The sequence below is a fragment of the Mauremys mutica genome, chromosome 1 (assembly GCF_020497125.1).
Source record: "Mauremys mutica isolate MM-2020 ecotype Southern chromosome 1, ASM2049712v1, whole genome shotgun sequence".
Taxonomy (NCBI): Eukaryota; Metazoa; Chordata; order Testudines; family Geoemydidae; genus Mauremys; species Mauremys mutica.
In genome coordinates, this window is record NC_059072.1 from 124,129,179 (window position 1) to 124,146,220 (window position 17,042).

General features: G+C 40.9%; 1 protein-coding gene across 4 annotated transcripts in view; it reads right to left on the reverse strand.

Moving 5' to 3' along the window:
* A4GALT (alpha 1,4-galactosyltransferase (P blood group)) overlaps nucleotides 1-17,042 on the reverse strand; it is a 91,654-nt gene that overhangs the window by 70,537 nt on the left and 4,075 nt on the right. The window contains exon 2 of one of the 4 annotated variants that reach the window (XM_044994406.1): nucleotides 16,887-17,007. The exons of the other annotated variants lie outside the window; for them this stretch is intronic. The gene's annotated coding sequence lies outside the window, so the exon portion shown is untranslated. The remainder of the gene's footprint in view (nucleotides 1-16,886; nucleotides 17,008-17,042) is intronic. 4 annotated transcript variants of the gene reach the window in all.

Below are 17,042 nucleotides of genomic sequence, written 5' to 3' on the forward strand. Positions count from 1 at the left end.
CAGCACCTATAGCCATAGCAAATCAATCTTCCCCTCTCACCTTTTGTATTTTCTATCTAGCAAAATAAGTTTAACATAATTCAAAACCCCATTATACTGTATGTGATTTTATTTAAACATGGCATTGTGTGCCAGATAAGGGATAATAATGCTATTGTGAGAGTCCACCACAAGGGAGGAATTTTATTCACACATGGTGAAATTCACCCTGTGCAGAGATGCAGCATATGGCCTGTTGCACCACTTAAATATCTCAATGTAAGGCTTGAGTGGTGCATAGGCCGCATGTAGGCTTTGCACTGAGGTAAGCTTCACCCTAAAATAAAAACAAAATACAAATCCTAGGGCCTGATACAAGCACACTCACATTGATGGAAAGACTTCAGCATACTTCAGACCACAGCCCCAACCCTAAAAAAAATAAAAATAGATAGATAGATAGATAAGAATGATTCTGTCAAATGCACAGCTTCTCGTGACAAAGCTGTCCTGTGACTGGCATGTCATAAGTTACATCTCTGTACCAAATGCTAACAAAGAATTGAAATAACCTTATTTATAAATGTCATTTCATGACTTCCAATCATGCTCCAAAATGTTCAACATTTAAAAATATGGCTTTGTGAGGGCAACATTTAGAGTAGTTACCAAAACCCACCCTTAGAATCAGATTGGCTATTGGCATGTTCTACATGGTGAACAGGAAAGTCTCAAGTCATAGCTAAAGTAACTGGCAAGATTAAGTAAATTAATGGATAGTGCTGCCCAGTCTCAATTCTGAACTGAGCTGTACAAGCTCAAATTGATTAAAGAAAGCACACTGGCTGGTATAGTATAATATATCTTTCTCCAGAGATTAAACCACATTGTTGTTCGATAAATTGGTGATTTCAGCTGCATAGTAATACATATAAATTGCACATCTATAGCACCTGTAATCTGGGGATCTCAAAGAGCCTTATAAATACTAAGAGCCAGATTCTTATATTCTGATTAATGGAATGAAAACTTGGCTCCACTGAAGGAGTGGCAAAATTCTCATTGATTTCTATAGGGCCAGGATTTCACTCAGTGAATAGTACCTTACTCCAAAAAAAATAGGCCTATTTAAAATCAGTGGGACTGCTCATGTGTAACTGCTCATCAATAATCACATTCTCACACTAATTAATTAGGCCTCAAATACCCCTTAGAGAGAGACAGAATTTATAACTGTTGTATAGGTGGGAAAATGTCCTGAGAAGTTAAAAGTCTATGCCAGTGATCATCATGCCTGCCAGCAGTGACCAGGCTGAGGGGCCTGAATCCCACACCTACATTATCTCAGGAGCATAAAGTAATTACTGACAGGTGGACTTAAATAAACTCACCAGCAGACCCTTAACCTTCTGTAACTTATTCATGTAGAAACTAAAACTACAGCCATTGTGCTGTTCACAAACCCCCCAACGGGACAGTAAAGGACTTCAGAGTTGAAACTCTTCCATCCATTGCTTCCCCTACAGAGCTTATACCAGTGACTCTCTACACACTTCTGCTGGCTTGGAGCTCACCTCACCCAAATATCTGAGGAGTCTGGGGCTTTTTCCTCACAGAGGGCTACAGAAGGGTTAAAATATCAACTCATCCCATTCAGTGTCCTAGAAGAGCATGTGGCACTCTACCTTCTGAGTGACATTGCTTTGATTTCCTGCTCTAGGAACCATCAGAGTAACAGCCTCCCTATGCTTGCCTCACTCAAGAAGTGGAAGACAGGACTGGGAATTCACATGTTATTTACAAAACAAAGAAACCAATATTAATTTAATACTAAATCCCAGTAAGATTTGATTCTAATGGGCCTTCCACTTTCTAGACAGCAAGGCTGTCTAAAATGTGATGATGCCCACACTATCAATAGCATCTCTTTACCTCCCAGAACTCTTTACAGTACAAAAATTTGGTTTCTGGCCATGCTTTCCAGTGTGCCTCTGATTATTTCATTGGGCCAACTTCTCACTGACTTCAAGAGAAGCAGGATCAGGATCTATACATCTGTACTGCCTTCTTTTACCCCTCAGTGAAGCACATCTAATCATGTCCCTTGTTTTGCGATTTATGTTTTTAAATCTCCTAGCCTATTTTCTTCATTTATACATACTAAATATTCTCCTTCCCTCCTCTCATGGTCATACATTCTGTTCCTTTAGTACATTTTTCTTCATCTTCATTCTCATTAGATTACTGTCCTTCTCTGTATTCTTCCAATTCCCAGTTCAAAGTCTATTTTTAGTTTCCCTGTTATTTTAGAGTTGTCTCTGGTAATGCTCAGCACTGCAGCACTCAAACCACCATTAGCAAGGTTACATCCTTTCCTTATTGCATTTCAATTTTTTTTTTTAAATCCATCTTCCTTCACAGATCAAAAGGTGATTTAAATGTATACAGTGTCTGTTATCCAAACACAGACACCGCTGTAACCACTTTCTCCTTGTAACCACTCTTCCTTCTTGAAATGCTAGCAAAAGACTGCAAACTAGTATCATTGACAACTACTTCATTACACAGCAGAATAAAAAATTGTCTGGGTGTTTCTTGACTTTCATTGTGAAAACCATCATTGCTACCCACCACAGAGAAGTTCTATAGCATGTGTTATGCAATATGCTAGTGTTTCTCAAAAGTTTTGTACTGGGGACCCTTTTCACATAGCAAGCCTCTGAGTGCGACCTCCCCCTCTCCCCCCTAATATAAACAAGTGTGTTTAATTTATATTTAACATCATTATAAATGCTGGAGGCAAAGTGGAGTTTGGGGTGGAGACCGATAGCTTGCAATTCCCCATACAATAACCTCACGACCCCCTGAGGGGTCCCAACCCCCAGTTTGAGAACCCCTGCAATATCTAATGGTTAGATCAGCGGATTGTGTGCTATAACTTTTGAGTTCTTTATATGGCTTTGTCACTTACTCCTTGTGTGAGCTGGGGCAAATCACAATCTCTCTGTAAAATGGGTATAATGCTGAACCCTTCCATAGGGATGTTCAGTGACTTAAACACTGAGGTGCTATAGAAGTGCAAAATATTATTATTAATTATTATTATTATTGAGAGACTGAGTTGCAATGGACACTAGAGATGACTAGAGAAAGCTGAATTTTGGCTCTGAAATTCTTCAACTAAGATTTGCTTCCTGAAGCACTATTGTGATACAAATAATTATACAAATGCAAGCCACTGAAGTTCCAAAGGGAATGGACCTGGTCAGGATTGGAGAAAGTGTTTCCATTTTAACTCATCTAATATTAAATTACCAGAACGGTGCTCACCTATATTAAAGAAGAACAAACTTTGTTTAGTAGGTTTGATCCTAAGGACCTGCTCTTGGCCAAGATCAGAGACAACTTTTCTTAACTCATCCTCCTCAATCTATCTGCTGCCATAGGCACTGTTGATTTCGGTGTCATTCCATGGCTACCATGGCTCCAAGTTCTCCTCTCACCTCTTCTTCTGTGACTCCTTTCCTTTCAAAGTTTCTGTCACTGTCCCTCATGGCTCTGTACTTGGTCCTTTCTTCTCCTCTAACCATTTACATCTTATTCCTGAGTGATCTCATCCATTCACATGGCTTCATATCATCTCAGCCTAGGACTCTCATGTTCTCCTCTTTACATGAAGTTCTCTCCTGCAATCCTGCCATGCCTCTGACTGCTATCTTTCCAACATCTCATCTGGACTGTCCTGCTATTTTCTCCACTGTTTGCTACAGACTTCTAAAATCACACCAGAGAAAAGGATGACTGGCTCCTTAAGCAGTTATCTACAATGTGTGCAGAAAAAAAGCTGCATTATCGTAGGGTACATCAGTCTTTGAGTAACATGTGGTAGACGTATGCAGTGTTGTTGTAGCCATGTTGGTATCAGACTATTAGAGTGACAAGGTGAGTGAGGTAATATCTTTTATTGGACCAACTTCTGTTGGCGAGAGAGATAAGCTTTCAAGCTTACACAGAGCTCTTCTTATGGCTGCATGCTGTCAGTACTTAAAACATCATCAGAATTTCTAAATATTTCAGATAACAATATCTTAACTCAAAAAGCATTGTATCCACCATGGGGGAAATCTTTATTAGACCTCATCTTGACAGATAAAGAGGAACCGATCACAGAACTAAAAGTTAGTGGTGGCTTATGTACAAGTGGTCATGATTTGATCATATATGTTATGTGCAAACAGAATCAAGTACAAATCTTTAACATATATATGGTGTTTTAAAAGGGCCAAATCTGAAAACAAGTGAGCCAGATCAGTTGGGAGAGAGAATTTAAACAGTAAAATTTGAAGAATAATTAGGAACTATTTAAGAACATTTTACTAGATGCTCAAGAAGCCACAATTAAGGAAGAAAGCTGTACTGGTTAAAAAAAACAAAAAACACACAACCTGCCTTAGAGAGGAAGTGAAAGTAACATAAGAAATATCTATATCAAATGAAAGAAAAGAATATAAATCAGAAGCTAGATATTGCAGAAAACTGATAAGGAAAACAAAAGGACACAAGGAGAAATCTATGGCCAGCAGAGTTAAGGACAATAAGGAGGAGTTTAAGTATATTAGTAACAAAAATAATCCTCAAAATTGTATTGGTCTATTACTAAACGGAAATGGTGGAATTATCAATAATAATGCAGAAAAGGCAGAAGTGTTCAATATATATATTTCTGTTCTATATGGGAAAAAACTATGCGACAGTCACAGCATATGATAAAACAATTTCCCTTCCAGGCACATATTAAACAGTAGCTACAAAAGTTAGACTTTGTAAATCAGCAGATATGGATAACTTTCCATCCAAGTCTTTTAAAAGAGGTGGCTAAAGAGATCTCTGGACAATTAATATACATTTTCAATAAGTCTTGGAACAAGTGGGGAGAAGTTCCATAAGACTAGAAGAAAGCTAATGTTGTGCCAAGATGTTAAAAGGGTAAATGGGACAACCCCAAGTAATTATAGGCCTGTCGGTCTGACATCAATCCCAGACAAAATAACGAAACAACTGATGAGGAACTCAATTAACAGAGCATTAAAGGAGGATAATACAATTAACACCTATTAATACAGATTTATGGAAAATAGATCCTAACAAACCAATTTATATTTGTGTGTGATAACAAGTTTGGTTGATGAAGGTAATAGAATTGACGTAACACCATTCTGTAAGGTGTTTGAGTTGGTACCCCAAGAACATTTTGATTAAAAACTAGAATACAAAATTAACATGGCACAAATTGAATGGATTAAAATGTAGCTAACTGACAGGTCTCAAAAGGTAATTATTAATAAGGAATCATCATCATCTAGTGAGTGTGTTTCTAGTAGAGTCTCCAGGGGATTTGTTCTTGCCCCTAGCTTATTTAACAAACTGGAAGAAAAAACAAAATCATTACTGATAAAGCTTACAGGTGAAATAAAGGTTGGGGAGGGATAAATAATAAAGAGGACAGGTCATTTATGGAGCGTGATCTGAATCACTAAGTAAGCTTGGTGTAATCAAACGATATGCGTTTCAATATGGCCACATGTGAAGGCATACGTCTAGGGACAAAGAATGTAGGCCATACTTACAGAATGGGGGACTCTATCCTGGGAAGCAGTGACTCTGAAAAAGACTTAGAGATCAAGGGGGATAATCAGCTCAGTGCAAGCTCCCAGCACACTGCTGCGGCCCAGAGAGCTAGTGCAATCCTTGGAAGTATAAAGAAAGGAATCAAGTCACAGCAGAGGAGAAGAGCAGGTTCTATGACCTCTGTATTTGGCAATGGTCTGTCTGTACTGTGATACTGTGTTTGTTTCTGGTGTCCATAATTCAAGAAGGACGTTGATAAACTAGGGATACAGTGATCTCCAGATTCAAAGAATGATTAAAGGGCAGAAAAACATGCTTCACAGTGACGGACTCAAGGAGCTCTGTCTGTTTAGCTTATTGAAGAGCAGAAGGTTAAGGGGCGACTTGATTACAGTCTGTAAGTACCTACGTGAGGAAGAAATATTTGATGATAGGCTCTTCAGTCTAGCAGATAAAGATATAACAAGACCCAGTGGCTGGAAGTTGAAGCTAGACAAGTTCACACTAGAAATAAGGTGTACATTTTTAACAGTAATTAACCTTTGGAACAACTTACCAAAGGTTGTGGAATTTTTTTAAAACAAGATTGGATGCTTTGCTAAAAGATACGCTCTAGTTCAACAGGAATTAATTCAGAGAAATCCTATGGCCTGGCTATACAGGAGGTCAGACTAGATGATCACAATGGTCTCTTCTTGCTTTATAATCAATGAATCTCAAACACAGCAAAATTTGAGCTTCCATCTTTCCTTCTAAACCCTCTCTCTTTTTCCTTCCTTCTTCCCTGCTGTTGAAATCATCACCTCCCCAATCACCCAGGCTCTCATAATGCTGTTATATTTGACTCATCCCTCTCTTTCTCCATTCAGTCAGGCTATTGCCAGATCCTGTTGGTTCTTTCTCCACAGTAGGTCAGCTGTCACTTTTTCCACTCATACGGCTAATACATGTCCATGTTTTAGTCATCTCCCTCTTTTACTTGTGCAACTTACTCCTTGCTGGCCTCCCTGATTCCCAGCTCACGGTCATCCAATTTAAGCAAAAACCAATGTGACTAAAATCATCTCTCATCCATGAAACAGATTGCCTCACTCCTTTCTTTAAATGCTTTCAGTGGCATTCTCTCCTTCCCCTCCACATCAAGCTCAAGCCTCTTGTCCTAGAAGACTTTGAACTCCATCCTTGCCTACCTCTCTCCTTGCCTTTCTTCCTACTCTCTTCACACCATACAAGCCTCCTATCTCCCTGCTCCCTTTTTAATCCATCACCTACTTATATTTGAGCTTTTGTCCACAGTGCCCCATGGCGTGGAACTTCCTACTGCATTGGGTAATAGGTAATAATTGGAGATATACCAATCTCCTAGAACTGGAAGGGACCTTGAAAGGTCATCGAGCCCAGCCCCCTGCCTTCACTAGCAGGACCAATTTTTGCCCCAGATCCCTAAGTGGCCTCCTCAAGGATTGAACTCACAACCCTGGGTTTAGCAGGCCAATGCTCAAACCACTGAGCTATCCCTCCCCCTTTTTCATTCAAATCCCTTTTAAAAACTCACTTCTTCAATGACACCCAGCAGGATGAATCCATATTAAAAAGAATTTCTATCCACAGCACAGTAATAAAAAGATATAGGGAGTAATACTCAACTGTTATCAGTGGCATAACTCCAAGGCTTGATTTGGAAGGGGGAAAATGTCAGTGTTCTTACAGGCTCACTCTATAAGCCAAGGTCAATGACAGTTAACTTATCATCATTGAGCTTATGAGTTAACACCCCACTGAAATGAATGGGGCAACTTCCAGAGCTAGTGTTTCAGGCTCTCTGCAGACTCAGCCAGACAGTTCTGCATCATTTTATACCAGGTTTGTATTTTGAAGGTTGTCTTTGCCGCTATGAAAGCTAGATACTTCTGCTTTGTTTGTTTTTTTTTAAAAAGCAGAGAGTCTGGAGAACAAGATGGTATCCTTTAAAAAAAAGTGTTGTATTTCTGATCTGTCCCAGTTTGAACCCTGCGTAGCACTACTGAAGTCAATGGGGCTATGCCAATTTACACCAGCAGAGGATCTGCCCCATAATTCACAGGCCTCCCTATACTCTGATCATCCAGGACATTTTGTGTCTGAATTGTTTTCTCTATTTAAATTGTAAGATACAATGTCTTTTTCTGGTTTACACCATCAAAAACACTGTCAGGTCTTAAAATAATCATAATCCTACCACCTTAATTGATGTAATTTAATATAAAACTGAATTTATGCACAGCATTCTGTAGCTATATTGTGAGAGTTACTGCCACTCACTGTGTGACACTTGCAGACCTCATCCTGTGCTGTCAGAGAAGTCACCATCATTTTCTGCCCTCATTTTGAATAGCTTTCTAGCAGTTCCTTCTCCAAAGATATAAGATATCCTCTTGGCTAATTCTGACAAATTGGGATGAATTCAGTAAAATAGCTGCCTCTATGTTTTCTCTGACACTGGGAGTATATTTCCTCGGGTTTCTTTTCAGACCTGCTCTGAATTTCCAGCCTCAGTTCAAGGACTATTATTTCAAGTAAAAAAAGAATCATTTTGGAGGTTAACAATCATTCTCTGTCTAATAAAACTGGTCAATAAATGATGAAAATTGTTCAAAATGTTCATGAAATATTTTGTTGCAAATATGAAACATTTCTACCAGCTCTCCTGTCTATCATATCCTTAAGATTACAAGAAAGATATTTCTTCTACCAATGTCTTTGTGCACATGGATCTGGTAATAGTATAAAAGTGCTTCCTCCTTCATACTGCTATTCAGGAACTGCATCAACAGTGTATTATAAATCCCGAGCCCCTCCTTTCGCTTACATTACAAATCCCAACATGTGAATGTGTTCTTAATCCTAATTTGATCCTCCGACATTTTAGGATGCCTTTCCATGCACTGGAGAGTCTTAATGACAGACAGAGGTGATTTTGGTTTTGCTATTCATCCCTGATTTTAAACTCCATGAAGGAAGGGAACATCTCCTTTTCTGGAGATATGTACTCCACTCTCTCCTCTTCTAAAGTCACTGACTTCAGACTTTTCTGCTTAATGGTATATCTAAAAAAGTACCCTTTCAATTTTTTTGCTGAAGGACTGTTCCTAGTTGTACTTTATACATTGTTATTAACTATTAGTTGAACCAGTTTTGGAGGATTGCAGTTTCAGTTATGAAAAAGAAAATGTCAGATATAAATCGACAGGAGGCTTTCCGTGGACTTTGGATCAGATCCTAGATTACGAACAGTATCATTAAAAATATCAAACAGTAGGATTGATGCCATGTTTTATTTCATGCAAAAGAAAAAAATGTAACTTATAAATTACATTTTAATGAGCCTATCAAAAATACCAAATAGTATAGTGTACTTAAATTTTTTGTTGAGGACACATACAAGTTACACTTTGCAGCATACAAGTGATTACTCTGGTCACCATTAGCAAGATTTAAACACTGATGTACATTAAACAACACTTAAAGAAAATGTCTCGTGCAAAACACAACATTTTTATCATAGTTATTTAAATTAGAGCTGTCAAAAAAAAAAAAGCCAATTTCTCAAAACCAAAGCCTCTTCAGGAAATGTTAGTTTTGACAAAATTTCCCATTTCCAAACAATTTTTGAAGCTTTTCTTTATAAGCTTTATTTTTTTATACAAAATATTAACACAACAAAACATATAAATACACACACACACACACACACAGTAAATACCTTATAAATAACAAAATTCAGTGTTCATTCTTTGTAAAGCTTGGAGGAAAAAAAACAAAAAACTGAACCTGTAGAGGTTGTGCAGAGCATAATTATTACAGTGACTAAATAGATAAATAAGTGACATAACCTATGAGTATTGAGTACTAATATATACTAAACTGCAAAAGTATGCAATAATTGTGTGTGACCAGACAGCCCCATTTTTTCTATTAGAGTCAATTTTCCATTAACACAGTAGCAGAGAACTCACTAAGACATTTTGTGTATGAAAGAGGAATTGCAGATTTGCATTTTCTCAAAATAACTTTTGACCAGTAAAATAGTTACTGCAATGCATTTCTTAGTATTCACTGGTAATACCAACTCATTCAGCACCCCTAAAATACACAGGCTTGGAGAAGGAAAGATAGTAACACACATTTTTTGAGAAAGCACTTAACATGGCGTTCCAGAACGTATGCACTTTTTGGGCAGGTATAGAGGAGAGTGAAAGGTTCGCATGTGTCTGTTTGCATCTCCAACATTCACAGTTTGTTGCCAATCTAGCCTTAAACAATCGTTCTGGAGTCCAGTAGTGCCTGTTTAATAACTTGTTCCAGAAGAATCACAAGGATAAGGAACTTGAAGTATCTTTCACATTAAGTCAGATATCCTCCCAGGTTTCTGTTGCGAAAGTAAGGCTAAGTTCTTTTTCCTATTTTTCTTGGAGACTGGGATGGTAATGCAAAGCATTAAGCCACTTATAACTAATTCCTACAAACTGACTTTTGTTTACATATTTTTAACATGTTCCTCTAGAAGTGAGAGAGTTGAAACAAACCAATTGTCCCCTAGTCTTGCCCGAATCCTTGAGGCTAGCCACTGAAAGAAGGACTGAGAGATGGTGGTAGCTGATATTTGTTACACACGGAATCCAGGGAGGCAAATCTATCATCCCCTATTAAAACTTTAATTTTTGCTAATTGTTTTTCTATCCATATTGTCTTAACCATGGAGTTGATTTTGATCCTGAGGCACAGGTTATCTCATAGTGGTCTGTGAAGAGAATGAGTAAAATAGGATGCTGTAATCATCTTAACACATTGCAGGATGCCAATGTAGATTACTCCTGGAGGAATTCTGTGCAACCGTGCAATGCAGAATTTTGCAGAAATTAATGTAGTGTGCGCAGAATTTCCTTTCCCCCACTATAGAAATGAGATGCAGTACTACTGGCCGCCACTAGGAGCCACTGGACCCAGCAGAGCCCGGCTCACACAGAAAACACTGCCGGGTGGGGGATGGGGGACGGGGGGGGGAAGGAAGGGAGGAAAGAGGACAGAGCTAGAGAGTTGGCATCAAGGTTTGTTGCATGGATTGGTTCCTGAGCTAAAGTTACTATGGTGTGGTGTGCAGTTACTGGTGAGAATATGCTTCAGGTTGGCAGGCTGTCTGTGGGCGAGGACTGGCCTGCCACCCAAGACCTGTGAAAATGAAGGATTATTATCCAGTAACTGCACACTGCACCATACTAACTCTGACTCAGGAACCAATCCATGCAACAAACCTCAATGCCAACTCTGCCCACATATCTACTCCAGTGACACTATCATAGGACCTAACCGGATCAGCCACACCATCACCGGGTCATTCACCTGCATGTCCACCAATGTAATATACACCATCATATGCCAGCAATGCCCCTCTGCTATGTACATCAGCCAAACTGGACAGTCCCTACGGGAAAGGATTAATGGATACAAATCAGATATTAGGAATAGCAATATACAAAAACCTGTAGGAGAACACTTCAATCTCCATGGACACAATAGCAGATTTAAAGGCAGCCATCCTGCAGCAAAAAAACTTCAGGACCAGACTTCAAAGAGAAACTGCTGAGCTTCAGTTCATCTGCAAATTTGACACCATCAGCTCAGGATTAAACAAAGACTGTGAATGGCTAGCCAACTACAAAAGCAGTTTCTTCTCCCTTGGTGTTCACACCTCAATTGCTAGAAGAGGGCCTCATCCTCCCTGATTGAGCTAACCTCGTTATCTCTAGCCTGCTTCTTGCTTGCATATATATACCTGCCCCTGGAAATTTCCACTACATACGTCCGACGAAGTGGATATTCACCCAAGAAAGCTCATGCTCCTATACATCTGTTAGTCCTGTGGCATCTTATAGACTCTCTGCCACCTTTAAAATAGAATGTATTTAGAAATCTAGATAATATACGGTAGATACAAATCTGGCAATCCCATGCCTCCAGTTGCCCAGGAGTTTTTAAGTGTCTTGTGTGACAAGCAAGGCTTTTTTTTAAATCCCATATAAACTGGATGATAAGCCTACTTATGAGAGCAAAGAAGATAACTTGAAAGGCAATAGGCTAATGATATAAAAGTCATTCTTGGATAGATATGAATATTGATTATTTTCTATTTTCCCCAATAAGGACAGAGGGAGGAGATGCCCCCGCTATACATCTTTGAAAATGTCTTTGAATATATATAGTCCATATTTATAGACACAATTTTGGGAAGATCAGGACAAATTTCAACACCTAAAGAAGTTATTTCTTTGTAGATCTGCAACTGAAAATACTGAAACTGAGAAGGATCTGGTCTTTTGGATATATCCATTGCATGTGACTTATTCTAGTTAATGCAAAAATGAGAGATCTTTTCAAAAAGATCAACTACTTTCACTAGCATTGAGATTCTTCAACAGTGCAAAAATGTCATCAGAATACAAACTGATTTTGTATTCTTTCCTGTTTATAGTCACACCTTGAAGCATTTTTGAAGTTGTCAAAACAACCCGTTTTGACATTTTTCAAATGAAAAACTTGCAAGTGGTTTTTCAAGTTGTGTTGAATTGATAAAAAAAAAACCTGCTATGTACCTTATTTAGGCATAGTATAAGAATTGAAGAACCTTCTTTTCTTTCCTCTGCATTTTAAAACCACACAGGTGTGTAACATCTTCCATTATCTTGTGGGATGAAGTTCTTTCACTTCAACCAGTCCGCCTGCATCCCTGTAGAAATAACTAACTAGAGATTGATATACTTAGTGGTGTTTGTCAGTTTTTTTGGGGGGGAGCATGGTGAGGGGGGGTTAGTGCATTCATTTTCATTATAGTTGGAGACTGGTTTGGAGAGAAAAAGTGTGTAAACTTAAGAAACTCAAACCATTATTGTTTACTTTTTCATAAGACAATAATAAAGTACTATTCAGAAGTGCCCTGATCTGTAAAGATTTAAGCCCATATGTAACTTTACCCATAAGAATATGGCGGCAGTGGGACTGCTCATGTGTTTAAAGTTACACACATACTTAAGGCTTTGCAGATTTCTCTCATATTTACTTTATACAAGTATTAATACACTTTCCCCCTTAATGCTCTAGTTATTGCTGTAAAACATATCTTTTAAATTTAATCTAATGTTATTTTTCCTTTTTATTCTGACAATTGTATATGGATTATTTTAAAACAAACACAGCATAGGGTAAAATTTAGACAACTTTCATAATTAGGGAAACACACATGTACAGGCCAAGATTGCAAAAAAATAGGGCCCTAGTAGCTCCTAAAACCACAATAGCCTATCGAGGACCAGAACCAAACACCATGCAACATATATGTTCACTCAAAACAGCATAGTCAATATTCGCTATTCAAAATCTATCTGAAGCTATACCCACAGCAACACTGTCACGTAAGACAAGCAAATAATTCTAAATTGACAATATGGTTGGCAGAAGTTGTGATCTATTCACAGACAACTCACAAAATCATCAACAACAAAAGGGGGGAGGAGGGGCTAAATTTAACCAATAAATTATTCACTGGGCAGTTTGCTCAGCTCCAGCAGCTATGCAAAGACAAGTCATGCAAACCTTGGCAAGCAACTAATAGCAAAGACTTTCCACATTATGAAATCCAGTAGAGGCTGAATGTTGTACGTCAGTGATTCTCCAGCTTTTCCATTCTGCAGACCTTTTCATAAGGGAAAGACCCTCTCAGGCTCCTGCAACCCACCCTGACTGCAGCATTTCCACACTGACCTGCCTCTGAGCACCTCCACCCCTCTGGCTCACAGGATGCTCTGCAGCCAGGAGGGAAAGGGGCTGCCTGGTAGTACAAGGGCTAAAGTTGCCAGGAGCCTCGGGCCAGCCAGAGCCAGGTAGTGGGGCCACCTTTACAGCAGAGCCCCCAGCAGGGAGCAGGAAGGAAAAGCTGATGCCCGATGGGCCAAGCAGAAGGCCCTCACCAGCAGCTCCAGCCGCTGTGCTCCCCTGCCAGGCAGCCCCCTTTCCCCTCCCCTGCAGAGCGCCCTCCACACCAGCAGGTGCCAGCACTGGGCCTGGGCAGGGGGTCAGGCAGGTCAGCGCAGGGAGGTTGCAGCCTGGGACCAGGTGTAGGGATATTAAAGAAGGTTTGTATTAAACATGGTTTAGATGAGAAACGATTTATTGTTAAGTAATACTTTATAACTTAAGGTTTATGTTAGAAGTACATTTGTGATGATTTATTGATAACTTAAGGTTTATGTTAGAAGTAGTTGGTGAGGATTTATTGTTAGAAATAGCTGTGTCTGTGTAAAGCCTGCTCAAAGAAATACTTTGTATAAAACTTGTTAAACCTCAATTGACTCAGAGGCTATGGCTACACTTGCACTTCAAAGCGCTGCCGCGGCAGCGCTTTGAAGCGCTAAGTGTAGGCAAAGCGCCAGCGCTGGGAGAAAGCTCTCCCAGCGCTGTCTGTACTCCACCTCCCTGTGGGGAACAACGTACAGCGCTGGGGCTTTGACCACACTGGCACTTTGCAGCGCCACAATTTGCAGAGCTGGAGAGGGTGTGTTTTCACACCCTGCTGCAGCGCTGCAAATTTGCACGTGTAGCCATGGCCTAAATAAGCCAAAACAGTAGCTGTTATAGTGTATAAATAGAGACCCCCACCCTCTGTAAGTTTTCATCTCACTTTATCTTTGATTGTTAAAAGACAGGGAGTCTCACATAAATTGGTAACACCGCAAAAGGTAAAGAGACAGTGAAATAGATGTGATTAAGATAAAGAATGGATGTGAATTAGTGCCTAGTTTAAATAATGAATGAATGGTTAGGGAGTTACCAGCCTGAAGAATTCAGTGTTGGCTGAAGAAGGTGTCAAGTGGGATCAACCAGATGACCCCCACCCCCTCAAAGGAAGGAAAAACAAGCATCTGACAACATGGAGCCAGCCACCTGCTGATTGATTTAGCAACAGCAGAATGAAGCAACTCTCATGGACTGACATAGGAATAAATTCCTATAAAACTGGACTCTAAAGACTGAGGACTTTGAGTCTATGGTTCTGCTGCCAGCATCCAGGAGCATCAGATGCATCTGACACAGACTCGGATCCATCCTCATGGCCAAGATACCTGGCCAGTAACTTGGCATGAGCAACGTCTAGGTTGGTAACTATAACATCTATACAGAACCTGAATGAATGATTGTGTGAATGAATGTGTGTGTGTATATAATATATATAAGGAATAAGCAGTGATAGAAATAAGTAGTAAAACAACATTGTTTACTGTTGTCTTTTGTTTTATTATGGTATTTACAATAAATGTGGCATCTTTGCCTTATCCCTCTTAATAAGATCCTGCTAGTTTTTATTGGTATAACAGGCAGGGGCCAGAGCTGCTGGAAGCCTAGGGCACACCCAGAGGTGGAGCCAGAGCTGAGTTTTGTGGCCACTTAGATAGGTTGGAGCAGGAGCCAAGCAGGGGCAGGGGGAGGTGGGATGGGTTTAGAGGGCTTCCCTGGGCCTTTCCCAGCACCCCCGCTGGCCCCATCTTCCTCACAGTCCCAGGTAAGGGATCCAGAATTGAGCTTTTCAGGGTACAAACACCGCCACTGCCTCCTCCCCTCCAAGCAGTGCTTGGTTTCACTATGGGTTTGTCTGCGCCGCCTGTGGCAGTAAAGCTCCCAAGCCGGGTCAGAAGTCTTGGGCTAGTGGGGCTTGCAGTAGCAGTATAAAAATAGCTGTGTAGACAACACTTTGCAATCGTGGCTAGGACTGGAGCTCTGGCTCAGAAGCACAGGGAAAGAGGAGGTCCTAGCAGGGCCAGATTTACACCTTACATGCCCCTAGGCACAGCAACTTCAGTGCCACCCCCCACCCCTACAGCTGACCCTGCACCAATATGAATGTGAAATTTATTTTGTATTGTATTAAATCTGTGCTGGCCGCAATATTCTGGCCCTGTTCCTCCCCACAGCAGCCCCCCCCCGCCGCCAGTGGAGTAGCCAGGACACAGCCTTCCTGGGAAGGCATGAGACCCTCTGCCATGCATGGCCTCCCAGCCCGAGCCAGGGCACAGCCCATCCGCCCCAGGTGAGGTGCAAGGGTGGAACTGTACTTCTCCCCACAACTAGTGGTCCCCGGGTGTCTTCCGTCCCTCCCACAGCCTGGCATGGCAGCCACACTCCAACTCTGCCCATGCAAGTGAATGGGGCATTGGCCATGTCCCTCCCTCTCCCTTACCAGCACGAGACAGAGGCAGCAGGGCTGCCGAGAGTGGGAAGGGGCTTGGATACTCCCAGCCCCTTCAGCAGCTGCCCGCTTCACAGCACCCCCAGGCGGGCTGACTCGGATGCTCACCCTGCTCCACCCCCATACTCTGGGCAGCCACCAACCCCTGCCAGGAGCCCTCTTAACTTTTAGGCGCCCCTAGAATGCCAGCGCCCCTAGGCACATGCCTACTGTGCCTATATTGGAAATCCAGCCCTGGGTCCTAGCTGAAACTTCACTGTCTACACAGCTGTTTTAGACCACTAGCCTGCGGCCTGCGTAGAGGTACATTCCAAGAACCAGAACAAAGGGCTCTTCGTAGAACTTGCAGTCCAACAAACTACACTTCACTTACATCTACGGTGCAGCTTGGGTAGGCATAAGTGCATTAGCTGTGCTCGAGCTAGCATACTAAAACCAGCAGCTTGGTATGTGTGGTGACTCAGACTAGCTGCTCAGGTACAACTCCGGCCAAAATCCAAGGTATGTACTTGGAAGGCTAGCCTGAGCCGGGGCAGCCACACTGCTATTTCAGCCTGCTAGCTTGAGCAGCGCGAGCAAGTGTACATCTACTTGAGCTGGGAAATTACATCTCCCAGCTGCGGTGTAGATGTACCCTTTGTGGACATCTGTGCATGTCAAGATGAAACGGTACTTGTGGCTTAATGAACTGGGTTGTGACAGGAAATTACTTTCAGTTCTCTGCTTTGACACACTTCCTTTGTGATACAGGAGAAGTCAATCTCTGTGTGCCTCTGTAAAATGGGGATGATAATAAATCCCCGTCTCCCATCTTGTGTGTGTCTTTTCTGTTTAGTTTGCAAGCTGATCAGAACGGGGACTGTCTCTTATTAGGAGCGTGATGCCCAACACAATCGGACCCTGGCCTCGGTGAAGGCCTCCAGGCACTGCTGTAATACAAATGATAATGACCACAGAGTTTGCTCTCACTATGCTAATTTCTTAAAAAAAGTAAATGGACTCTTACTTTTGCCTTGACTTTTATGACTTCAGGCTGTCCAGTCTTACTGGCATTGCTCTTTTGTGCACTTATTGCTTACGGGAATCAGATAGGCACTACTGCCCATGTGTATCTTTGAACGGTAAACCTGAATTAAAAAAATTAAACAGTAATAAGCATTGC